This window comes from Bos mutus, chromosome 4, assembly GCF_027580195.1.
Source record: "Bos mutus isolate GX-2022 chromosome 4, NWIPB_WYAK_1.1, whole genome shotgun sequence".
In the NCBI taxonomy this organism is placed as follows: Eukaryota; Metazoa; Chordata; class Mammalia; order Artiodactyla; family Bovidae; genus Bos; species Bos mutus.
In genome coordinates, this window is record NC_091620.1 from 57,612,762 (window position 1) to 57,640,747 (window position 27,986).

General features: G+C 41.6%; 1 protein-coding gene across 1 annotated transcript in view; it reads left to right on the forward strand.

Moving 5' to 3' along the window:
- SEPTIN7 (septin 7) overlaps positions 1-27,986 on the forward strand; it is a 292,002-nt gene that overhangs the window by 23,819 nt on the left and 240,197 nt on the right. The gene's annotated exons all lie outside the window — the stretch shown is intronic.

The following is a 27,986-nucleotide window of genomic DNA, read 5'->3' on the forward strand; positions in this document are numbered from 1 at the left end:
AACTTTGGCTTAGATCTTTGTTCCTCAAAAGATGGAGGGTTTTATTCTTGTACAATATAAATTATGGTCTTTCATCTTCTCCAGGGATACCACGTACACATTGAACTATTTTATTTTTATTTGTTCATATATCTTAAGGCTTCAGTTTCTTTGAGAGTTTTTATTTCTCATGGCTATTATCTTTCTGTTCTGGTTATAATAATTAGGGATACTTTCAATATTTTGTGATTTCAGTTTGACTTGAGATCCATGTAAACTATACTCCAAGTTCTTCACGTCATTTCAGGGTACGTGGGAACAGGCCTAGGGCTGGAAACCGGGTGACCTGCGTTCTAGTTCAGCTCTGTCTCTAGCTGTCTGTGTGATCCTGAGCAAGTCACTTCGCCTCTCTGGGCCTGAGCTGTCTCATCTACAAAACAAAAAACTTAGAGGAGATGTTTTCTCCTCCTTTGAGGTTTAGTTAAACCTCCTTTAAACTAATCTTAGGGCTACAATTGTATAATTTTGGTTTTTAAGTGTCTCCCCTGCAAGACCTTTGTGCTAAATGTTGTACATTAGCTATTCACAAAGTATTCATAGCCCCCTTCTTGCATGCTTTCCTCAGTCATGGGCTAGAAATCTAATATTCTTGATATTCAGACTCCTTCATACTTAAATGGGATAGTCATGTAGGCAGGTTCTGGTCTATGATGTCAGTCAAAGTCTCTAGAGGGAAGTTCCAGAAAAGCTTTTTTAAAAGAATACATTTAGCTTTAATGTCCCCTCCCCTTTTCACTCCCACTTCTATCTTCCTGCTTGTGATGTGGACAAGAACCTGTAACTGCAGCCCGTGACCGTGAGGCACAAATACAAGGACAAAGGCTATACACTAGTGCTGCTGCTGCTGCTGCTAAGTCACTTCAGTCGTGTCCGACTCTGTGCGACCCCATAGACGGCAGCCCACCAGGCTCCGCCGTCCCTGGGGTTCTCCAGGCAAGAACACTGGAGTGGGTTGCCATTTCCTTCTCCAATGCATGAAAGTGAAAAAGTGAAAGTGAAGTCGCTCAGTCGTGTCCGACTCTTCGCGACCCCATGGACTGCAGCCTCCCAGGCTCCTCCGTCCATGGGATTTTCCAGGCAAGAGCACTGGAGTGGGGTGCCATTTCCTTCTCCAATGCATGAAAGTGAAAAAGTGAAAGTGAAGTCGCTCAGTCGTGTCCGACTCTTCGCGACCCCATGGACTGCAGCCTCCCAGGCTCCTCCATCCATGGGATTTTCTTGGAGTGGGGTGCCATTTCCTTCTCCAATGCATGAAAGGACTCAGTGTCCGACTCTTTCGACCCCATGGACTGCAGCCCACCAGGCTCCTCCATCCATGGGATTTTCCAGGCAAGAGCACTGGAGTGGGGTGCCATTTCCTTCTCAATGCATGAAAGTGAAAAAGTGAAAGTGAAGTCGCTCAGTCGTGTCCGACTCTTCGCGACCCCATGGACTGCAGCCCACCAGGCTCCTCCATCCATGGGATTTTCCAGGCAAGAGCACTGGAGTGGGGTGCCATTTCCTTCTCCAATGCATGAAAGTGAAAAAGTGAAAGTGAAGTCGCTCAGTCGTGTCCGACTCTTCGCGACCCCATGGACTGCAGCCCACCAGGCTCCTCCGTCCATGGGATTTTCCAGGCAAGAGCACTGGAGTGGGGCACCGTCGCCTTCTCCGACACTAGTGCTAGTGCAGGAAAAGGATGAGAAGAGCCCGGTTTACAAATGCATCCCTGAACTATCACACCCAGACCTAACTCACCTGTGTTACCCTCCTTGTTGCTTCAAACAAATAAATCCTCTCCTATTTAGAGTACTGTTAACTGGGCTTTCTATAAGCTGTAAATGAATGCAGTCATAATAAACCTTAAAACTAATCAGTTCCAAAGAGTAGGGATTTTAGAAAATCCCTGGTGGCTCAAAGGTTAAAGTGTCTGCCTAGAATGCAAGAGACCCAGGTTCGATCCCTGGGTCGGGAAGATCCCCTGGAGAAGGAAATGGCAACCCACTCCAGTACTCTTGCCTGGAGAATCCCATGAAGGGAGGAGCCTGGTAGGCTACAGTCCATGGGGTCGCAAAGAGTCGGACACGACTGAGCGACTTCACTTTCACTTTCTTTCAGTAACTTTAGAATTAATCCTCCTTCTTAGAATCAGTTTCCACTTTGTAATGACTTTTCATTGCCTTTGTTTAGCACTTCTGTAACTCTTCCTCACCATCTGGACCCTCTGCTGCTGCGGCTGCTAAGTTGCTGCAATCGTGTCCGACTCTGTGCGACCCCATAGACCCATCCCCTTCTCCCTCTGTGTTATGCTCCCTGCCTCTTCCCAATAGAGCAGATCACAGCCTCCTCTGTGCCACCACCATCCCTGGCACTCTCCTCTATTTTTGCCCCTATCTCACTTTTCTGGAACTTATTTAGTCTAGCTTTCTTTCTTATTAAAACCAAAAGTTTCCAGAGGGTAGTCAGCCTGTCTTCAGTTCAGTTCAGTCATTCAGTCGTGTCTGACTCTTTGTGACCCCATGAACCACAGCACGCCAGGCCTCCCTGTCCATCACCAACTCCCGGAGTTTACCCAAACTCATGTCCATTGAGTCAGTGATGCCATCCAACCATCTAATCCTGCCGTCCCCTTTTCCTCCTGCCCTCAATCTTTCCCAGCATCAGGGTCTTTTCAAATGAGTCAGCTCTTCACATCAGGTGGCCAAAGTATTGGAGTTTCAACTTCAACATCAGTCCTTCCAATGAACACCCAGGACTGATCTCCTTTACAATGAATTGGTTGGATCTCCTTGCAGTCCAATGGACTCTCAAGAATCTTCTCCAACTCCACAGTTCAAAAGCATCAATTCTTCAGCACTCAGCTTTCTTTATATTCCAACTCTCACATCCATACATGACTACTGAAAAACCCATAGCCTTGACTAGATGGACCTCTGTTGACAAAGTAATGTCTCTGCTTTTTAATATGCTGTCTAGGTTGGTCATAACTTTCCTTCTAAGGAGTAAGCACCTTTTAATTTCATGGCTGCAATCACCATCTGCAGTGATTTTGGAGCCCAAAAAATAAAGTCAGCCACTGTTTCCACTGTTTCCCCATCTACTTGCCATTAAGTGATGGGACCAGATGCCATGATCTTAGTTTTCTGGATGTTGAGCTTTAAGCCAACTTTTTCGCTCTCCTCTTTCACTTTCATCAAGAGGCTCTTTAGTTCTTCACTTTCTGCCATAAGGGTGGTGTCGCCTGCATATCTGAGGTTATTGATATTTCTCCCGGAAATCTTGATTCCAGTTTGTGCTTCCTCTAGCCCAGCGTTTCTCATGATGTACTCTGCATAGAAGTTAAATAAGCAGGGTGACAATATACAGCCTTGACGTACTCTTTTTCCTATTTGGAACCAGTCTGTTGTTCCATGTCTAGTTCTAACTGTTGCTTCCTGACCTGAATACCTTACACAGCCCTATTTATCCCAAGTATGGCTTTGAACCTGGTACATAATAGATGTTCAATAAATGGTAGTTTGGTTTATTTCATTTTGACTGAGTGCATTAATTTATTAATCTTATAATCACTTGACAAACTCACTGCTTATGCAGAAGTAGCTGAGGATCACTGGATTTCATGCCGATTGTTCTATATGGGGACTGTATAATTCTTGATAATTCTATCTGGACTGCATAATTGACACTGTCATTTACCTCTAAACACATTATACACTGAACTTTCTTTTTTTTTTTTAAATTTTATTTTATTTTTAAACTTTACAATATTGTATTAGTTTTGCCAAATATCGAAATGAATCCGCCACAGGTATACCCGAGTTCCCCATCCTGAACCCTCCTCCCTCCTCCCTCCCCGACCCTCCCTCTGGGTCGTCCCAGTGCACCAGCCCCGAGCATCCAGTACCGTGCATCGAACCTGGACTGGCGACTCGTTTCGTACATGATATTATACATGTTTCAATGCTATTCTCCCAAATCTCCCCACCCTCTCCCTCTCCCACAGAGTCCACAAGACTGATCTATACATCTACACTGAACTTTCAAAAGGAGTTTATTTGAAACAGCAAATCTGTGTCTAACTCAGCCAGCTCTCCCACCTTTTCTGATGCAGCAATAGAATTGACCATGAATTTATTAATTTAAGGGAAACAAAATATGTTATTAAAGTCCTAAAACTCATGGAAATGAAAAACAGGGAGCTCTTCACAAACAGTGCTTAGTAAACATTTATTATGCCTGGGAAACGCTCCTTGTGCCTTTCCTGGGACAGTGCTTTTACAAATGGAAGACATGACAAGATATCAATTCATTCGATCTATTGATTTCCTTGGCATAGTACAGAAAGAAGACATTCAGAACTGTAGATTGTGTGTGTGTGTTTAGGTCAAGAACCGTCCTAAAAAGGTCAAAAAAGGAACTGGGATATAATAGGATTGTGTGAGATTACATTAAAGCCTACAGTTACTCAGTTTATTACAGTTTGCTATGAACCACTAAAATGTCTATCTGTCTAGGCAAATTGAAGCTGATTCAGTTATGCTTAAGAATGCTCAAATAATTAATATTTTAGTGGCCCTCATTCACTGAAGCTATGGCTAAAACATGTCTTCTCAAGGGAAGTGAGTTTCCTAGTGAAAAGCAACACAGTTGAGAAGAGTCTTCTGAGACTTTAGTAATTCACATACCAAATTCACAATTTGGGCTACAGTTTTACCTGTATTATCATAAAATTAATGAACCGATTGTTTTTCTTTGGGAAATTTAATCATTTTCCTTTTCTACATAAGTAAATTTATTCTAAAAAGAATTGAAAATCTCTATTATACCACAAATTTAAATAAATAAATAAATGACAGATGATGGAAAGCTTGCCCGGCTTTGAACTCTATATTTGTGTATATTAGGGATACTATTCTCTGCTAGGCTCTAAGTCAGAGGCCTGTTCTTTCTTTTTTAAAGTGAGATAAGAAAATGTTATGGGCTTCCCCAGTGGCTTAGTAGTGAAGAAGCCCCCTGACAATGCAGGTGATGCAGGAGACACGGGCTCAATCCCTGGGTCAGGAAAATCCTCTGGAGAAAGGGATCTGCAGTATTCTTGCCTGGAGAATCCCATGGACAGAGGAACAGCAGGCTACAGTCCAGGGGGTTGCAAAGAGCTAGATATGACTGAGCACACACACATTTGCAGGAAAATGTTACAGAGGTGAGAGGTGTTAGAAACATACTGGTATTAACCTAAGAAATTTTCATTGACATAACACTAAAGATAATTTAAAAGGGACAAATTTTCTTATAATGTTATTTTGCATCAGCTCCACATGCCATGTAAAGTCCTTTAAAATACCATCAGATAAGTACATCCTGTTAGTGTTAGTCACTCAGTCGTCCCAAGTCCTTTTGACCCTATGGATTGTAGCCCAAAAGGCTCCTCTGTAAAACAGGCATAACAAAGTACCACAGTGGCATACAGTTAGAGAATATAACGTCATAATTTTTTTAAAAAGCATGCTGAAGTGTGAAGATATCTGTAGTTTTTTATGTTTTTAAACAATTCAACTTGGCTAGGCTGAACCATATCTCCCAGAAGTCCCAGAAATATTTCTGGTTAAGGCATATCTCAAAAGATACTTTATGTGAGATTTGGAGGGTTAAAATGAAGCAGCAGCCTTTTTCATTTTTATGCTCAGACTATTATAGGAAATCCAGGTAAAACTAATGGAATTGCTTCTACCCGGGAAAATAGTGATTCAAAAGTAGTATCTCATTCCTGGAGACATTGCAGAGAGTACCACCATGGAGCACTTGAAAGATGCAAAGGTGGTGATTCCTACCCATCCATCCCCAGTCATCCCCATTCAGCTCGCTGATTTGGCCTGTGCAGTAGACAGAATGACAGTGGATTAGCATAGACTTAATCAGGTGTTGACTGCAATTGCAGCTGCTATTCCAAATATAGTGTTATTACTGGAGCAAATCAACAAATTCCTTTAAACCTGATCAGCTGTATTGGTCTGGCAAATGTGTTCATTTTTCTCTTTACCTGTTAGTCAAGACCACTAACAGTAGTTTGCTTTCAGCTGAGAAGGCCAGTAATTTTCTTTCACTCTCCTATTTCAGAGGTGTCAACTCTCCAGCCCTAGTTTATAGGGCTCTTGGTCACCATTTCCACTCTGCATGATATCATTCTGGCCCATTGCATTGATAATATTTATGCTAACTGGATCTGTTGAGAGGAAGTAGTGACTACTCTAGACCTGTTGATAAGATACTTGCATGGCAGAAATAGGAAAGAAGTCTCCCTGAAAATCAGAGCCCTTCAACCTCAGTGAAAAATTGAGGGGTCCAGTGGTCTGAGGCATGTCAGTATATCCCTTCCAAGATGAAGGGTATATTGCTGCATCTGGTCCTTCCTACCACAAAGTAAAACACAATCCCTAGTAAGTCTCTTGGGGTTTAATGTATACCTCATTTGGTCATGGTCATGTTATTCCAGCCCATTTACCCAGTAATCTGAAAGGCTCCCCCTTTTTAGTGTGTTCCAGAACAAGAGCCTCTACCATAGGCCAGGCTGCGGTGCAGGCACCCACAGGCGTGGATGGTGCTTGAACGTGCTGCAGCACCCCATCATCAAATGGAGGCGGTCTATCTGAGATGGCTCTCCAGCAGGTCCTAGAGGCCCTAGTGTGTTCCATGAGAAACAATGTCCCCTACCCCCACCACATTGCTTTCTCTCTCTCTCAACCCACCCATATGGCCTCATTTATAGCATATGCTTCCCTATACCAATCAGTGGGTCCTTGTCAATTCGGCATGGCTTTTCTACACATGGGCCCTGATGGCTGATTCTGGAGGTCAGAGCACCCTGAGAGGACTTCACTCACTTTTTTTTTATCAGACCTGAGTTTGTCAGTGGATTTACATTTTTCCTGAGTCAAAGGGATAAGTTTTTACTAACAAAAGTGTATCTCTTGCCAGACAGCCTACTTTTAGCTGAATAAAAATTTCCAAATGATTTCTATGTAAAAGTATATGAAAGGTCTATGAAAAATCTGACCATGGCTGCACATGTCACTGACGCCCAGAGAGTTGAAGGAAGTCAGAGCCTGACCTCAGGCCACCAGATATCATAGTCACCTCCCTGCTCACCTTCCTGAGAATAACTTTCAAGGACAGTGTCTCAGAGGGCCATGGCCCAACATGGCCCTGGAGCCCAGCCCCAAGAGTTCCCTTATAGCCATGGCTCCACCAGGCAACAGCACATGACAGGGCCTCCCCAAGTGCTCTGCCAGGAACTGAAACCAGCAGAAAACAAGGGGACACAAGGAGAAAGGAGGACAAATTCAATAAGCATTCACAGGTAATGTCTTGCTAGGAAATTTTGTAAGTCTCTGTCCTTAGTCTTAACAGTCTTATAAATCTAACTGCTGACTCAGCTCTCCACTTTGTCTAATAAGCACCCCACACATAACAGAAATCTTGATTGACAGTTCCTTTCCCCAGACCTGCCCCACCCCTGTCTTCCAGGAAACAATACCACTATCCGCTCAGTTGTTCAGCATGAAAACCTCGGAGTCAAAGTCACTAACACGGGACACTTGCAACACAATTGTGACTTGGAGGAGTGGGGTAGACCTAGAACAAGAGGAGATGTGAGAGCATGGACTAGTGTGGACCCTAGAGTCAGACCACCTGCATTCACAACCGGCTAGCTCACTCATGAGATTTGTGCATGTGGGCAATGTACTGACTTGCCACATCTAACCTTCAAGTTTTTCCTGTGAAACATCAAGATCACCATTCTATCCACCACCAAGGTTGTTGTGAGAATTACACAACCTCAGTGCGGCAGTTGTCCAAGGTCAGCTCACCTATGGCAGTAGAAAGTGAGCCAGTTTCTGCTAGTTCACTGTCTCCTCCCTAGAGTCACGGAGGCAAGACAGAATTAGAGCTACATGATTAGCCACCTACAATGAGTTGAGTAGCATCAGCAGGAGAAACGGCACACTGGGGGTACATTAGAAGGTCCCTCCATAATTATACTTGGATTTATAAACTTGTATGGATGTGAGAGTTGGACTATAAAGAAAGCTGAGCACCCAAAAATTGATGCTTTTGAACTGTGGTGTTGGAGAAGACTCCTGAGAGTCCCTTGGACTGCAAGGAGATCCAACCAGTCCATCCTAAAGGAAATCGGTCCTGAATATTCATTGGAAGGACTGATGCTAAAGCTGAAACTCCAATACTGTGGCCACTTGATGTAAAGAACTGACTCATTGGAAAAGACCCAGATGCTGGGAAAGATTGAAGGCAGGAGGAGAAGGGATGACAGAGGATGGCATCACCGACTCAATGGACTTGAGTTTGAATAAGCTCCAGGAGTTGGTGATGGACAGGGAAGCCTGGAGTGCTGCAGTCATGAGATCACAGAGTCAGACACGACTGAGCAACTGAACTGAACTGAACTGAATCGAACCCAAAACCTTTCCTCTGTTTATTCTGTCTTCTGTCATGTTTCCAACTACAGCTCCTCTCAGAGTGGTGTGCACCTGAGCTCTCCACAGTGCTGCCCCCTTCCAGCTCACAACAGGTTTCTACACCCTCCTCTTTGTTCACCATATCACTCAGATATGGATCCTCATTAGGGTCCTTGACTACCTCTATACCTCTCCTGGGGCCTTTGTAGTTTCCTAAATAGATGTGATTTGATTGATTGCTTATTCAAATCAGTGTATTCAGATGATAAATCCAAAATTATAATGACTTCTGGCTTACTCCCAACAATGAAAGAAATGTGTATATATATATAAACATATATATATATACATTTTAAAAATACTCTTTTCCATATTGAATACAGTTGTCTGTGCTATACAGTAGGACTTTGTTGTTTGTTCACTGTATGCATAAAAGCTTATATCTGCTAACCCCAGCCCCCTATTCATCCACCCCCCAACCCCTCTCCCTTGGCAACCACCAGTCTATTCTCTATGTCGGTGATTCTGTTTGTGTTTTATACATAGATTCACCTGTGTCATATTTTAGATTCCACATATAAGTGATATCATATGGTATTTATTTTTCTCTTTCTGACTTACTTCACTTAGTATGATAATCTCTAGTTGCATCCATGTCACTGCAAATGGCATTATTTCATTTTTTTTTACAACTGAGTAGCATTCCATTGGGAGAAGGTGATGGCACCCCACTCCAGTACTCTTGCCTGGCAAATCCCATGGACGGAGGAGCCTGGTAGGCTGCAGTCCATGGGGTCGCGAAGAGTTGGACACAACTGAGCGACTTCCCTTTCACTTTTCACTTCCATGCATTGGAGAAGAAAATGGCAACCCACTCCAGTGTTCTTGCCTGGATAATCCCAGGGACAGGGGAGCCTGGTGGGCTGCCATCTATGGGGGTGCACAGAGTCGGACACGACTGAAGCGACTTAGCAGAAGCAGCAGCAGTGTTGCATTATATATATGTACCACATCTTTCTTACCCATTCATCTGATGATGGACATATAGTTTGTTTCCATATCTTGGCTATTGAGAATAGTGCTGCTATGAACATAGGGATGCATGAATCTTCTTGACATGTAGCTTTGTCTGGAAATGTGCCCAGGAGTGGAATATGATAATTCTATTTTTAGTTTTCCGAGGAACCTCCATACTGTTTTTCACAGTGGCTGTACCAATTTACATTTCTACCAACAGTGTAGGAGGGTTCCCTTTTCTCCACACTCTCTCTTGCATTTGTTATTTGTAGGTTTTTTTAATGATGGCTATTCTGACTGGTATGAGGTGGTACCACATTGTAGTTTTGATTTGCATTTCTCTGATAAGTAAAAGTGAAATAATTAGTGATGTTGAGCATCTTTTCACATGCCTGTTGGCCACCTGGATTTCTCTTTGGAGAAACATTTATTTAGGTCTTCAGCACATTTTCTGATTAGGTTTTTTGGTTTTTTCTGGTTGAGTTGTAAAGCTGTTTGTATATTTTGGAAGTTAAACCCTTGTCAATTATTTGCAAATATTTGAAAATATTTTCTCCAATTCTGTAGGTTGTATTTTCATTTTGTCTAGAAATATGTTGTCTAATTTGATAAAGTGTCAGAAATAGATGTACTATCATTTAAGGATCAAGTTCTTCCATGCCATGTCACTCACTGATGAAATAATCATTTAAATATATCTGAATGATGGAAAAATATTTAATGATAGGTTCAATATAATATATACATTGTTTTGAAATGTATTAATAGGTTAATTATATTTTAAAGCTATAGTTAAAATATTTATATTTATTATTTTATATTTATATATGTGTATACATCCAAACACAGTCATGAAGGGTTATTAGTAAATCTTTCACTGAAAATTGCTATATAAATTGAGTAAAACTAGAAAAACTTTTTCCAGTAAAAAAAAATGACTGATTATTCAATAGAATCTGTGCTCCTTACAGTATTACTTTTATCTACACACTATCTTTACTCTGAAGGCCCCAAGGAATTAATTAAGATCATAGCTAAGAGGGAATTAATACTACAGTAAATACTCCTTACTTTTCCAACATAAGTACAATTGGAGAAATGGAGGAGTCTGTGATTAGACTAAAACAATGGGGCATGACCTGGATCCCTAGAGCAGACCCACCTGGACTCCAGGACATGTTTTCCTGGCCTGCATTTAGTTATCTGCCAGCTTCTTATAAAGCCTAATTTTTTCTTTCATAATTGCCTATATCCCACTTGACTGGGACAGCCCACGCAGAGACAACCATTGTGCCATGCACAATCACTATCATGCCAGATCACTCAACAATGCACCCCACAGTCAAGGAGCAAGAAGTGCTAACTTGTCCAAGCGCAAATGATATTCTGTGGACAACCTCCTGACAGGCAGAATCTCAGTAATGGTGAGAATCTCAACATCACAGATTAAGGTCCTGTGACCTAACTTTATCTGCCCTTGACCAAAACTGAGAATTAGAGAACAAAAAAAAATATATGAAAGCCATCAGCTGGCACTAATGGCACAACCCTGATGTTCTACTAAAGATACAACTTCACAGAATATCAATGTTAGATGCGGTCACTCTGGGACCATGATCAGTTCAGTTCAGTCACTCAGTCATGTTCGACTCTTTACAACCCCATGAATCGCAGCACTCCAGGCCTCCCTGTCTGTCACTAACTCCCGGAGTTCACTCAAACTCACATCCATGGAGTCAGTGATGCCATCCAGCCATCTCATCCTCTGTCATCCCCTTTTCCTCCTGCCCCCAATCCTTCCCAGCATCCGAGTCTTTTCCAATGAGTCAACTCTTCACATGAGGTGGCCAAAGTACTGGAGTTTCAGCTTCAGCATCACTCCTTCCAAAGAACACCCAGGGCTGATCTTCAGAATGGACTGATTAGATCTCCTTGCAGTCCAAGGGACCATGATAGAATAAGCCAAAAGTGAGACTCCTCTGAAATTATGTCTGAGGACAAAAGCAAGGATACTGAAACATGCAAATAATCAAATGTCTCCCTCTTTCAGCCAACATGAATGACCAGTGCCTTTTTGCTAATTATACCTTTAGTTCCACTCCATTTCTTTCTCATCTCCCAGGTAAAAATTATTGCTATCTAAGCATAGATTTAATATTACCTCCTGACAGTATTCAATCCAGAGAAGTCCCCTGCTTCTTTAAACACTCCACAAAATCACCTGACACAAGTTTAAATCCTGAGTTACTTCCTGGTGTGGGCTCCTTTGTTGTAGCAAGTAACACGGGCAAATTCATTCCACTACAGATGCGCTCTTTGGGAGCTATGGGCAACATTAATTAATACCAAAAGCTACCTTGAGTCCTTTGATCCAAAAATGACCAAATGTCCAGGGAAAACAGAAGAAATTACGAGCAGAAATAACAATTACTGCTCACTAGACGTGTGCTGGAAAATCCCATAGACGGAGGGGCCTGATGGGCTGCAGTCCATGGGGTCGCTAGGAGTCGGACACGACTGAGCGACTTCACTTTCACTTTTCACTTTCATGCATTGGAGAAGGAAATGGCAACCCACTCCAGTGTTCTTGCCTGGAGAATCCCAGGGACGGGGGAGCCTGGTGGGCTGCCGTCTACGGAGTCGAAGAGTCGAACACGACTGAAGCGACTTGGCAGCAGCAGCAGCAGCAGCAGCATGTGCTGGAAGGCGTTTACACATGGTAGCCTCTATCTCATACTGTGACTCTGATTTTCCTCATTCCCTCACAGCCCCCGTTGCAATCCATCAGCAGGCCCTCTGAGCTCTGCCTCACAGAACACCTCAAATCTGACCCCTTCTCATCCTCTGCACTGCACACACGCAGCCCAGCCATCCTCAGCCACCACTTGCACTATTGCCATAGCCTGTGGAGCGATCTCTGGACCTCGATTCTGGCCCTGAGTCCCCTCCACTGTCCATTTGTCTCACCACAGCCAGAGCGAGTTTTACAAGCAGAATACACACACACACACACACACACACACACACGTGTATGTGTGTGATATTGCATTTATGAAAAAATGTTTAATCTCAACAAGCAACTACACATTTTGAAGTTAAAATAGCACATTGTACAGTGCAGTACTTGGCACAAAGTGATTACTCTAGGAATATTTATTGTATACATGAAAAACAGTTTTTCATCTAACAATTGGCAAAGATTTAAAAATAAATTCATAGTTATTGGCAAGAGCTCACAGAAAGGTCACTCTATACTTCTGGAGATATTGTGCATTTTATCAGGAAATTTGTCTCTGAAATGTCCATATCCTTTGAGCAAACACTTTCATATTTAAGTTTCTTATTTAAGGATTTAGTTAAGGATGTACACAAAAAGCTGTATTTACAGTAGTCCAGGCATTTTAAGTAGCAGTTTAATCTTTCATGTTCAAGAAGGATGTTTTTTAGGTTATAAAAATTCATCATAGAATAGAAAGGGCTTTTTTGTTGTTGAGGGTTATATTTGTTCCCTATCGTTGCTGTAACAGTTTGCCACAAACAACACAGATTTATTATCTTAACAGTTCTGGAGGTCATAATTCAGAAATGGGTTTTACTGGGCTAAAATCAAGGTGTCACCTGGACTATGTTCCTTCAGGAGACTCTAAGAGAGAATCCAGTTCCTTACCTTTTCTAGCTTCTGTGTTTCTTGGCTCATAGCTTTTCCCTCTATCTTCAAAGCCAATAGCATATCATCTTCAAATCTCTAATTCTGACCTGCTCATCTGCCTCCCTCTTCTACTTTGTGTGTGTGTGTATGCGCGCGCACCAGTCACTCAGTCGTATCTGACTTTTTGTGATCCCATAGACTGTAACCTGCCAGGCTCCTCTGTCCATGGAATTTTCCAAGCAAGGATACTGGAGTGGGTTGCCATCTCCTTCTCCAGGGGGTCTTCCCAACCCAGAGATCACATCCAGGTCTCCTGCCTCTCCTGCATTGGCAAGCGGATTCTTTGGCACCAGCATCACCTGGGAAGCCCCTTCCTCTTTAAAGGACACTTGTAGTTGCATAGGCCTACCTCTATAATCCAAAATAATATCCTGATTTTAAGATCATTTGATTTGGCAGCTTAATTCTTTCTATAACCTTAATTACCTCTTGCCAGCTAACGTAACATAGTCAGAGGTTCTAGGGATTCTAATGTAAACATTTTTGTGTTGCCATTACTGTGTCTATCACATGGAATATGAAACTTTTGATCTCCTTCCTAAGCAAATCATGACACTTCCAATCTATAGCTGAGCCCTCAAACTTCAGAGGAAGGCTTAAGACTGTGGTCTCAGACTGCAGATAAGGAACACGACTGTGCAGCACATCCAAAGTACCTTCATCGTGACCATAATCACAGTGGATGGGATCAGCATTGCTTTTACTGTTTGAAATCCAAATATTCAGGCAGTTATGGTGGCCTGACCTGAGCCCAGGTAGACCTCTGATGCTCAGACCCTAGGTTGATATACTTGAAGCAATCATGAGGGGGAACAAATCAGATGAGTTCCTAGGCCATCTGAGAGTCAAAGTTGGAGAAACAAAATTCAAACATAAAGTTCGTCCAGCAAAAGTAGGGCTGATGCTGTGAGACCAATCAATGGCAGAAGCCAAGTATAACAGGGATGGAACTAGAATTTAGCATCCAAAAAGTGAGCCCATTGAGCTAAAGTACCCACAGTGACTATTTGCCAGTTGCCTTTACAGGCAAGTCAGACTGGGTTAAAGGTACAGATTTAGTTGATATCATTTTTCTCAGGGAAGAAATGTAAGCTACATCATTGTTTTGAATTATTTTCATTTTTTTCTCACAGACTGAAGACTTTCAGTGGTTAGAAGATGAAACTTTGGCCTCATGCCAAATAGTAATAGTGATCCTAATGTAGAGGCAGCTTTTAAAGCTATGGCTGGGGTCACCTCCCCCACCTCACCCCCAGCTTCTTTGCAGATTACTTATTTGTAGTGTGTACAAAACAAAGGTAAATGAGATGGAAACCTGCATCATTATACACACCACTCACACATTTCCAAGAATGTGTACTGCACTGATCCCCCTTCCATCCAGGTAGCATCATCTTTTTTTTCCTGCAATAATGGAATTATAGTAATGAAGGAAACAGAATACTATCAGAGTGATGCATGAAATCTCTAGTTTATTTCACTGTAGCTCACAGAAAAGAGTGTTAGTGTTCAGCCTTCTGACCAGTATGCTTCCTAGATTCGAATGAGTGAAGAAAACAAAGAACCACAGCTATCTTTATAAATGTGGAAGGTGGGAAGGACTGTATAGACCAAAGGAAGACAAGCACCTTGGCAAATTCTGTTTTTCCCGAAAAAGGATCAAGCAAACAAAGCCCACATTTTTATTGCAAACAATAACTTGGTACCTGACTCCTAAAATTCTCAGGACTTAAGCAGCAAGAACCACAAGTTGCTAATAAGCTAAAAGAAAGCAGGGCACGGTGGAACCACCTCAAGACTCAATCTCAGACATTACTCTCCTTTCCCCTACCTGCAAATGTGTGCTCGGCTGGTATGAAAAAATAAATTCTCTTAGTCTGGCCACAAGCTAAGCTAACAGAAGAAACATTTCTTTTGGCCTCAGCCCTCTGCCTCATCCCAGGGCTTGCATTTCTCACTCAAAGCCAAACTCAAGGGCAAGACTTCTTCTTGTGCCACGTCAAGGAAGCAGTGTTGAAAGCAAAGTATTTGATTTTAAGAAAAGAAGGCCTGTTCTCAAGGCCTAAACATCCAGCTGTAAAATGTGTAAACTGTGTCATGGAATTCTGGCTGTGGTATGTGTCAAGCTAAGAAAACAACATGCCATCTCACCACTCTACATCACACGGAAGGACGGAGAGGCTGAGAGAGATAAACACATACACATGTTATGATATTAAAATATGGGGGCTGCTGGGGAAACTTTGCTGCTGAAGAATTAAAGCTGCCATTGTATAAAAACTATGTAAATGTTGGCTTGGTATCATCATCTGTTGAGCAGTGGTTATAAAAATATGTTACTGGGAATTATCAAGTTAAAGGAATATCTTGTGTTTCCATGAGACAGGCTTCAGAAGTAGATGTTTGTAAATGAAGTTGTATTAGGCATGCTGCTGCTGCTGCTGCTGCTAAGTCGATTCAGTCATGTCCGACTCTGTGCGACCCCATAGACGGCAGCCCACCACGCTCTCCCATCCCTGGGATTCTCCAGGCAAGAACACTGGAGTGGGTTGCCATTTCCTTCTCCAATGCATGAAAGTGAAAAGTGAAAGTGAAGTCACTCAGTCGTGTCTGACTCTTAGCAACCCCATGGATTGCAGCCTACCAGGCTCCTCCGTCGATGGGATTTTCCAGGCAAGAGTGTTGGAGTGGGGTGCCATTGCCTTCTCCCCGTATTAGGCATACTCCCATTTAAAAAGCTTTTGTAGCACTCATCACCTTCTACCATGATCTCTAATTTACTTATTTGTTTATTGACGCTCCATCTCACTGCAACATGGAGATCTTTGCATGTGGTGGCTGCTGCCACTGCTACTGCCACTGACCCAGAAGGCAGCTGAAACTTCAACCCCGAGGTTTCCTCCTCTGCATCTGCAGCTCTCTCCTCTCTACCACGCCACGCTCAGGCCTAGTGTGCTAACTCTAACACTTGGTACCCTAACGGTGTTTCAGGGCTATTTGGTTCCCAAACAGGGAAAAAGTTCTCCCTTCTACCAACTTCACTCCATAACTTCAGCTCCTACTTGGTGCCCACATAGACACGCCCTGATTTACTCTTTCAACCTTAAAATTCCTCAACAGCTAATACTTCCTGGGCACTTACTATGTGCCAGCCACTGTCCTGGGTACTTGGGATACAAAGATAGACAAAAACTTCTGAATTAATTCAGCTTACATTTCTTCAGTGTCCATTGAAATTGATTCTCTATCCAATGCCTCTCTATAAATTTACCATTTAGCTACATTTAGAATAAACCCCACATTGAAATGTCAACCTGACACCAATTTTTGATGGTTGCCTTTTAAGATACTCAGGCAATAGAGCCTGTAATACTCCAGCTCTCTAGGGTTTATATTAATATCTTACTTTACATTTACTATAAATGCAGGTGCTCCCCTCCCCTAGGTCCCTGAGGAAAGGATCGTTGAGTGCAAATGTCACAGGTTCTACAAATTCCATTGTCATTTCAATGAGACTCCTTTTACACTCCTGGAGTAACCAAAATGCCAAATTGAATTATTATAGAATTCTGAAATAAATCTCTTAATCCTTTCAGAAATTTCTGTCAACCTGCTTCCATCTGACCATACTGGTCCGTGACCCACTCCTGTGGAAACTCTTGCCCAGGCAAAGCATTGGAGGTTTTTAGTTGGAGTGTAATTAATGTGCCAAGTCATAATAACATCATGAAAATATTTCAAAAGGTCAATATAATGATAAGCTTTCCCTTGTCTCTTTCTTGAAATTCTTCTCCAGCTTAAACCAATTGCCTAAGTCACTTAGAGGCCTTTAAACAAAATGAAATCCTAATGATGTCTCTGCCATGAATAATTAATTGTTCATGTACAATCTTCTCAACAAAATCCATCCTCATTAGATTAGAGGTTTCCTCAAGATATGTGAGTTCATTATGGACATTTTTACCTCCTCCTTGTGTCTTTCTTTCTTTGTCCATCTTATCTGTGTCTGTGATCTGAGATTCCATCACCCTGGCAAGCCTCCAAAGAGAAATAGTTGTAGGGCAATTAAGGACCTTTGAGAAGTAGTAGAATCTCTTACTACTTTAAAACATGGTGGCTCAATTGAGAGAGTAACAGCAGAGAAGGACTGAACTTACTCTGGAGGTAAGGGCAGTTTGTTCTTTTCAGCGGGAAGAGAAAAGGAGAGCAGGGGAGGTATGTTTGTCCACCTTCTTAAGAACTGACATTTTATCCATGAGTCTTCTGTCTTTCTGACAAAGCTTTGATGACTGGAAAGCCTTGAGAAGAAATTAACATTGTAACAGTAGAACATCTTGTAATTTCTTTTTAAATGATGAAATGCAAGGTCATAGACACAATGGGAGACATTTTAGGGGTCATCTCGTGTTCATTTGACAACTAACTGAATTCTGCTGTCACAGTTCCAGCCACTGAGCCAAAAGGAGTCCCCATCCCATTCATAGCCCTGCCTTTTCAATCTGCCTTCTTCACCCATAAATGTGTACAATTCTTCCAACTGTATTTCTGAATGGTCATATTTATTACAAGTGTGTTTCAATGTTTAAAACTAATCTAAATGAAGAAAAGGATATCATCCATAATTCAAACATGTTTTCTGTTTATGTGTTTATACATTTCTATTATACATTATGTCTAAATTATTGTTCTTTTTCAAAGTAATGGTCTAAAGAACACTTAGGGATAGGATGAACCTGGCAAAAGCTAGACAAAGCTTTTTGTTTCACATTTCTTTTCACATAGCTATATTCATCCAGGAGACAAAATTTTGTATTTTCTTTTTTTATCTAGCCTACCATATGAGTTTTTGAGATTAAACATAGTCCTTACAACCATCATTTGGAAAAGCTGCCTGGGAGTCCATTGGTAGACATATGCTACTTTAACAAACCACAATTAATAATACTGCAATGAGCATCTTTCTGCATGCTTTTTTAATATCTAGGATTATTTCCATAGGCTCAACTCTTAGAAGTGGGACTGCTAAATCAAAGGATAATATTTAGATTGTTGAGCTATATTGTGAAAACTCTCCCAAAACACTGTTCCAATTTCTAATCCTACATATCCTATTCTATTAATAGGATTAATTAACTTTCAATTGAAGGTGGTCACAATGTACAGAAGAAGGTGACTGTTTATTGTGAAATATATGTACACAAAAGTATATAAAATATATGCAGTTAAAGAATAACAATAAATTAACACCTATGTACCCATTCCCTGTTTAAGAAATAGAATGTTATGAATATTTTAGAAGCCACTATAGTATTAATATATTATAGCAGCTACAGACAGATCTCATAATTTCATTAGCTTAAAATACATGCATACACATCATATGCACATTTGTACTTTGTTCACATTATAGTCCATGCACTCCAAGGAACTCTCCTTGACACCTCCAGCAATAACTTAAGACTTTACGTTGTTTCCATCTTGTAATTCTACCATCTTAGAGGTCACAGGGATGGTCGTAAGACAGCAGGGATCTTGAAATTTTGTTATCAGCATATTGTGGCTGCCTCCTCTATCTGCAAAATGCCTACCATCCTGGGAACTTCCTTCATCCTACCATCCACAGGAACTTCTCTGTGGATTCCCTTCACCTCTCTCTGATATTGACTATCCTCTCTCTGCTATTGATTCCAGTATCCCATGGCTTGCTTTTGTTTATTTTTTTTTTAATTCTTCAAACTTAGTAAATATAGTTAATTAAAGCCTGTAACTCTTAACTCCAGTATCTGGAATCCTGAAGGTCTTTCCAATTCTGTTTTTTTGTTTTTGTTTTTTTTCTTTTTCTGAAGAAACACATCTTCCGGCAGCTTCTTAATAAAGGATGTGGGAGAGGTCAATTTTCTAGAAAATCCAAATGCTTTTTTGAGGTGACAACATAGTCTTTACAACCATCATTTAGAAATGCTGTCTGACATTCCATCAAGTAAATACGCCCTTGTTTTCTTCAAACAAGGTTTGTTAACCCTGCCCTTTTTAGCCATTCATATTGTTTCCCATTTTTACTACTATTAGCAATGCTGCAGTAAGTATCTTTCTGCACCTGGACGCCTACTGAGGGCCAGGGACCTCACGGGCACAGTAGAGAGTCAGGCACAGTCTAGTGCACACAAAACAAGAGGAGCAGCAAAGGGAAGCAAGGTGTATACAGGTGCTTAGTTGAGAAATCGGCCATTGTTTCCCTAAGAATCTGAGGAACAAAACAGCCTACTGCAATATGTAACTTTCTCTGCAGGCTTTATCCCAACCTAAGTGCAATTTTGCAATTTTAATACATATTAATCTTTGGTTTTGACATTAAGGTGGTAACTTTTTTTTTTAAGCATTTTTTATTCTTATTTTTTTTAATATAAAGGTATTTATTTTAATTGGAGGTTAATTACTTTACAATATTGTATTGGTTTTGCCATACATCAACATGAATCCACCACGGGTGTACACATGTTCCCCATCCTGAACCCCCCTCCCTTCTCCCTCCCCATACCATCCCCCTGGGTCATCCCAATGCACCAGCCCCAAGCATCCAGTATCCTGCATCGAACCTGGACTGCTTTTAAATTACTTACCAGCCATCTTTCTGTGGCACCCATTTCAGTTAACACATCTCTGTGTATATTCCCACATCCACATCCTGCCCAACCCACCTCTCAAATTTCAGTCTTGCCAACTGAATGTGCTCCCAATGGCCAAGGCTGGGACAGTCTTAGCAACAAAATAAAGAAGTTTTGGATTAAAACCCAAAGAAGTTGTGCTGTGTGTGTGTGTGTGTGTGTGTGTGTGTATGCATATGTATATATGTATATGTATGTATACATATATGTAAATATATAATGAAATATTACTCAGCCATTAAAAAGAATGAAATAATAACATTTGTAGCAACATAGATGGACCTCGAGATTGTCATACTGAGTGAAGTAAATCAGAGAAAGAGAAATATCATATGATATCTATTATATATGGAATCTAAAAAAGAAATGATCCAAAATGAACTTACTTACAAATCAGAAACAGACTTAGAACGAACTTACAGTTGCCAGAGGAATGATGGGGAGAAGGGCTAGTTAGGGAGTTTAGAATGGACGTGCACACACTGCTATACTTAAAATGGATAACCATCAAGGAGGTACTGTATAGCACATGGAACTCTGCCCAATGTTACATGGCAATCCGGATGGGAGGGGAGTTTGGGGGAGAATGGATACGCATATATGAAGGGCGAGTCCCTTTGCTGTTCACCTGAAACCATCACATCATTAATCAGCTACACCCCAAAACAAAATAAAAAGGCTTTAAAAAACTCAAAGTATAAAATACATAAGTATTCATGAATTCATACTGACATATAAATGATTGAAAAAAATAAGTAGGCGAGAAGAGACAAATCTCCCATGCAGAAAAATTCTAAATAGTTTATGTAGGTTCTCTGCTCTCATAGTGATGGAGCCAAACTCCCAACTCCTTAAATGTGGACTTCACACAGTGACTTCCCTTCGAAGAACACAGAATACAAAGGGAGGAGATAAGAGTGAATTCACAGTGGGGAAATATGACAAACGCTACGTTAGCCAGGTGATCAAGATCAACAGCAAGACTGACAGGCCGTGTTGGTCGTGTGTGCTTCTGATATGATGTGACGAAAATGTCATTTCACCTCTGTGCCTATTCCAAAAAAAAAAATACGTGACTCCAATATAATTATGAGAAAAATCTCAGACGACTCCCAGAGGAGGAACACCCTACAAAATACTGACCAGTACTCCTCAGAACTGTCAAGGTCATCAGAAAGTTACAAAAATCATCTAAGAAATAGTCACAGCCCAGAGTAGTAGGTAGTAGTAGGTAGACATGAAGACTAAATTTACTGTGATAGCCTAGAAAGGATTCTGAAATAAAAAAGGGACATGAGGTAAATTAAGGAGATAAAATATGGGCTTCCGTTAATAACAATATATTGATACTGATTCATTTCTTGCAACAAATTTACCATACCAATGTAAAGGGTTAATAATAAGGGAAATTGGCTGCAAGATATGTGGGAACTCTTTGCACTTTCTTTGCGATTTTTTTCTGTAAATCTAAAACTTCTAAAAGTTTATTTTTTTAAGTTAAAGGTCAGAGCTTCCCTGGTAGCTCACTGGCAAAGAATCCACCTGCCAATAGGAGAGACAGATTCGATCCCTGATCCAGGAGGAGCCCACATGCCACGGAGCAACTAAGCCTGTGCACCACAACTCTTAAGCCTGTACCCTGGAGTCCAGGAGCCACTCTACCGAAGCCCAAGCACCATAGAGCCCATGCTTCCCAACGAGAGAAGCCACAGCAATGAGAAGCCCACGCACCACAACTACAGAGCAGCCCCTGCTTGCAGCCAACTAGAGAGATCCCACCCAGAAACAATGACCCAGCACAGCCAGAAATAAAGTTTTAAGTTAAAAGTCAATGAAACATTAAGTAACTGAGGCCATTTTCATCTATACGTTTTAGTTTTAGCCACTAATGATTATATCCCTGGAGAATCCCATGGACAGAGGAGCAGGGCTACAGTCCACAGGGTCGCTAAGAGTCAGATACTACTAAGCAGCTGAGCACACAGGCTCAGCTGAGGATGGAAGAAAAATATTTCCCAAGAGAATTACTAAATAAGACTTACGGCATAAGGTGCCGCCTCATTATCAAATACTGTCATCTCATCACTGAATTTTCTGCTAATGTATCGTGAAGTAGAGACTGTCAAAAAGTTTCCCTGGTGGCTCAGGGAATGCAGGAGACCTGGGTTTGATTCCTGGCTCAGGAAGATTCCCTGAAGAAGGGAATGGCTACACATTCCAGTATTCTTGCCTGGAGAATTCCATGAACAGAGGAGCCTGACAGGCTGTGGTCCATGGGGTCGCAAAGAGTCAAACACGATTGAAAGACTAACACTTTCACTGCCTGAAAAACAGTGATCTGATTCAAATCATCAGGAGCCAACTGTGCATATAGAAAGACAGTATGACCACAAAGCTTAACTCCTTCAGGAACCACTCATTTGTGTGTTGCCCCCCACACACATAGCACACCCTTGAATCACCTATACAAGTGGTTATTTTTATCCTCTATATTGTTCTGTATGTTTGAAATATTCTATAATAGTGTTAAGGTAATGTTTTCATATTAATAATTTTTTCCTACTGAGCTTTGAGACTTAATAATTTCAGACTTGACAGTTACAAAATAATACAAGAATAATAATACAAGAATTCCCATTCACCCCTCTTCCCCAAATGTTGACATTTTACATAGCCACAGTACAGTAATCAAAACCAAGAAACTAACTTGAAGCAAAAGTGAAAGTGTTAGTCACTTAATCATGTCTGACTCTTTGTGACCCCATGGACTGTAACCAGCCAGGCTTCTCCCTCCATGGAATTCTCCAGGCAAGAATACTGGAGTGGGTTGCCATTTCTTTCTCCAGAGGATCTTCCCAATCCAGGGACCAAACCCAGGTCTTCCGCATTACAGTCAGATTCTTTGCTGTCTGAGCCACCATTATTAACTAATCTACAGACTATATTCAAATGTCACCAGTTGTCCCACTGATATCCTTTTTCTGTTCCAGAATCACAGTCCAAGATCCTACATTGCATTTAGTTGCCATGTCTCTGATGCGAGGCAGTTCCTTAGTCTTTCTCTGCTTTTCATGCTCTTAACACTTTTGCAGGGTCAAAGGAAAACAGTTAAACCCATCAAATTTATGACTATCTCCCCAAAAGAATTTTATTAAAGGAAGCTCTCCAGATAGTTGCCAGCACATCAGGGAAGAGCCTTGAAATAGTCTAATCCCAGATGACTCTGTAACCTCAAGCAAGTCCACAGAAGGGGCAGGAGGAGGATAGGAGAGTGGTTGAGCAGGGGCAGGCCATACCCCCGTAGGATTACTGAGTTTTTGGACCTACAGTTTTATAAACATCTATTGCAGTGCCAAAGTTCTTTGATGCCCAGAGACCTCTCCTCACTGGCAGGAACTTCTGAGATAGGGGAGCCCATTGTCAATGAGAGTACGTGCCCAAGTCCACTCACCAGGGCTTGGCGAAGCGAAGAGTTCAACTCAAGACTGTCTGAAAAAAGCCCAGGCTGTCAGTACTACATATCCTGAAGCTGACTGAGGGTCACACTCTCCAGCCTTCTCAGAGCTTAACATCAAGGATCAGAATGTGAAAGCCAAGAGACAGGTTCCTTTTTTCTATTCTTTCTCTTGCTGCTTTGAAGTAGCCTCGTGTCCTCCCATGCTCCCAGACTCTGAAATCACCTTCCTCCAGACCCACAGCAGAAGAGATACGTGGTGTTACAACTCCATCTAGTGGTCAAAGCAGTAAAGTATAACACCACCGTCCCTGCCGCGCCAGTCACACTTCCCGACGGTTTAACAAGTCCTTTAGCAGAGGTTGACAACCTTGAAGAAGCAACTCGCCAAGATTCAATCAATAGCACCGAAGAATTGATGCTTTTGAACTGTGGTGTTGGAGAAGACTCTTGAGAGTCCCTTGGACTGCAAGGAGATCCACCAGTCCGTTCTAAAGGAGATCAGTCCTGAGTGTTCTTTGAAAGGACTGATACTAAAGCTGAAACTCCAGTACTTTGGCCACCTCATGCGAAGAGCGGACTCATTGGAAAAGACTCTGATGCTGGGAGGGATTGGGGGCAGGAGGAGAAGGGGACGACAGAGGATGAGATGGCTGGATGGCATCACTGACTCGATGGACGTGAGTCTGAGTGAACTCCGGGAGTTGGTGATGGACAGGGAGGCCTGGCGTGCTGCGATTCATGGGGTCGCAAAGAGTCGGACATGACTGAGCGACTGTACTGAACTGAACTGAATTGTGACTTCTTGCCTAGAGAATACCATGAACAGGGAAGCCTGGCGAGCTACAGTACATATGGTTACAAGCAATCAGACACGACTGAAGCAACTTAACAAGCATACATGTGCTCTAACTTCATAGTGTTAGAAGCCACATAAACAAGCGACTGTGGTTTCTTTGAAAGAGGCGATGGAGACAAATGGACCAAGATAGAATCCCTTCCCTGCTCTTACTTAAAGTGACTTTGTTAAGTCTCTGAAATGTCTCTGAACATTAGTTTTCTCATATTAAAATGGGGGCTCATAATATCTACATGTAAGGTAGTTATACCTTGATGAGTCCTGGGTTCACAGTAAATCCCGGATAAACATGTGTTCCTTCTCACACTCCTCTCTATCTCCTTGTGCACAATTTCCATGACAACCTGGAATCATCAGAATGAAAGGGATAACTCATGAGAAGTTCAATGTTTTTCCAAAACGTTGGACAGACTGTAAATTTCACAGTCCATATTGCATAGAATTTAGACCAGGGACTCTGGCACTGGGGCTGCCTTGTTTTGAATACCAACTCTGCCAGTTGCTTGGTTTTCCATCTGTAAAATAGAAATATTAATAAAGATACCCACCCCCTAGGATTGTTGTGAGGATTAAATCAGTTAATATCTGCAAAGCACTTAGAACAATACACATTTGATGTGTGGATCTATTATCAGTAACATTTCATAATGATGTGTACATGTGCATGGGTAGTCTCTTCAATTGAGACCGACTCTTTGCGACCCTATGGACTGTAGCCCACCAGGCTCCTCTGTGCATGGGATTCTCCAGGCAAAGATACTGGAGTGGGTTGCCCGTGCCCTCCTCCAGATCTTCCCAACCCAGGAATCAAACCAGTGTCTCTGATACCTCCTGCCTTGGCAGGCGCGTTCTTTACCACTAGCGCCACCTGCTGATCACAAAAAGCAGGGGTGAGGCTGGATAGGCTCCAAACCAGTTTACTTGATTTGTAAAAGAAAATGTTTTCCTTTCTGGCTCACTTCACTCTGTATAATAGGCTCCAGTTTCATCCACCTCATTAGAACTGATTCAAATGTATTCTTTTTAATGGCTGAGTAATATTCCATCGTGTATATGTACCACAGCTTTCTTATCCATTCGTCTGCTGATGTCCTGGCTATTATAAACAGTGCTGCGATGAACATTGGGGTACACGTGTCTCTTTCCCTTCTGGTTTCCTCAGTGTGTATGCCCAGCAGTGGGATTGCTGGGTCATATGGCAGTTCTATTTCCAGTTTTTTAAGGAATCTCCACACTGTTCTCCATAGTGGCTGAACTAATTTGCATTCCCACCAACCGTGTAAGAGGGTTCCCTTTTCTCCACACCCTCTCCAGCATTTATTGCTTGTAGACTTTTGGATAGTAGCCATTCTGACTGGCATGAAATGGTACCTCATTGTGGTTTTGATTTGCATTTCTCTGATAATGAGTGATGTTGAGCATCTTTTCATGTGTTTGTTAGCCATCTGTATGTCTTCTTTGGAGAAATGTCTGTTTAGTTCTTTGGCCCACTTTTTGATTGGGTCTTTTATTTTTCTGGGATTGAGCTGCAGGAGTTGCTTATATATTTTTGAGATTAATTCTTTGTCCGTTGCTTCACTTGCTATTATTTTCTCCCATTCTGAAGGCTGTCTTTTCACCTTGCTTATAGTTTCCTTTGTTGTGCAGAAGCTTTTAATTTTAATTAGGTCTCATTTGTTTATTTTTGCTTTTATTTCCAATATTCCGGGAGGTGGGTCATAGAGGATCCTGCTGTGGTTTATGTCAGAGAGAGTTTTGCCTATGTTTTCCTCTAGGAGTTTAATAGTTTCTGGTCTTATGTTTAGATCTTTAATCCATTTTGAGTTTATTTTTGTGTATGGTGTTAGAAAGTGTTCTAGTTTCATTCTTTCACAAGTGGTTGACCAGTCTTTCCAGCACCACTTGTTAAAAAGATTGTCTTATCTCCATTGTATATTCTTGCCTCCTTTGTCAAAGATAAGGTGATCCTATTATACAGAGTGAAGTAAGCCAGAAAAAAAACACAATACAGTATACTAACGCATATATATGGAATTTAGAAAGAAGGTAACGATGACCATATATGCGAGACAGCAAAAGAGACACAGATGTATTTAACAGTCTTTCGGACTCTGTGGGAGAGGGCGAGGGTGGGATGGTATGGGAGAATGGCATTGAAACATGTACAATATCATATGTGAAATGAATCGCATGTCCAGGTTTGATGCAGGATACAGGGTGCTCAGGGCTGGTGCACTGGGATGACCCAGAGGGATGGGATGGGGAGGGAGGTGGGAGGGGGGTTCAGGATGGGGAACATGTGTACACCCATGGTGGATTCAAGTCAATGTATGGCAAAACCAATACAATATTGTAAAGTAAAAATAATTAATTAATTAATTAAAAAATAGAATAAACTGCTCAACCTGAAAAAAAAAAGCACCAAAATGCACCACAACTGAAAAATATCTATCTATGGAGAAAACTATTAATTTGTGGTAAAACCATCCTTCTAAAACACCATTTTGTCTTACTGGTTTACTTTCACAGCTTGAACACTCTAATACTTGGTATATAATGAGATATTAAATAAATATTGCTGATAAAAAAAAGAAAATATTACACGTTCCACATTTCTCATCCTTTTGAATGTTACTACTCTATCTCTTGTGTTTTCCGCAAAACACACAGACACACATATTCTATCTTCAGATACTTATAATTTGATGCCTCTTGACTAAGCTAGCTTCCTGGTCCATCACTGCTGCTGCTGCTGCTGCTGCTAAGTCACTTCAGTCGTGTCTGACTCTTCGCGACCCCATGGACTGCAGCCCACCAGGCTCCTCCGCCCATGGGATTTCCAGGCAAAAGTACTGGGGTGGGGTGCCATCGCCTTCACTAAGCGAGTGCAAAGCCTTTCTGAGTGGCAAAATGCCCGAGTGACTGCATACCCTCTTACTCTATCAATGCTTCTTACCCTTGAGTCTGCTTTGGATACCAAGCACACCCGTTTTCTGTTGGTTAATACTTGCATGAGAAGTCTTTTTCCATCTTTTTACTTTCAACCTTACTTTCAGCTATCCTTACATTGTACTTAAGGCATGTTGTTTTCAAGTCTTGTAGAATTGGGTTTTGTTCTCCTTGTAGTTGATTTCTAATCTCATCATAAAAAAAATTCAGAGTAATGATAGTAAAGATGATCCAATACAGATCAAGAAGATACAAGAAACACTAAACACACCAATATTTGCATTATAGGGGTCCAAAAAGGAGAATAGAGAGGAAAAGGACCTGAGAAAATATTTAAAGATACAATGGCTGAAAATCTCGCTAAGGTGGGACGTGGAACGGTCACCCTAGTCTAGAAAGTGCAGAATCGCAGGCAAGACAAACCCAAGGAGGAACACGCTGACACACATGGTGCTCGCCGGCTTCTTTCATTGCTCAGTAAAGAATCCGACTGCAGTGCAGGAGACCTGGGCTCGATTCCTGGGTCAGGAAGATCCCCTGGAGAAGAAAATGGCAACCCACTCCAGTATTCTTTCCTGGAGAATTCCATGGACAGAGGAGCCCACCCGGCCACAGTCCATGGACCGAGTCAGACACGACTTAGCGACTAAACCACCACAAAGACAAAAAATATTAAAATCAACAAGAGAGAAGTGACAAATAACATACAAAGGAATCCCCAGGTTTTGTCTTTAAGTTGTAATATTTAGTCCATTTATGCTCGATGTATTGCTACATTTGGATTTAAATCTACCTTCCTGGTTTTCTGTTTTCTGTTTGCTCCCAACTACTTTTTTTTTCT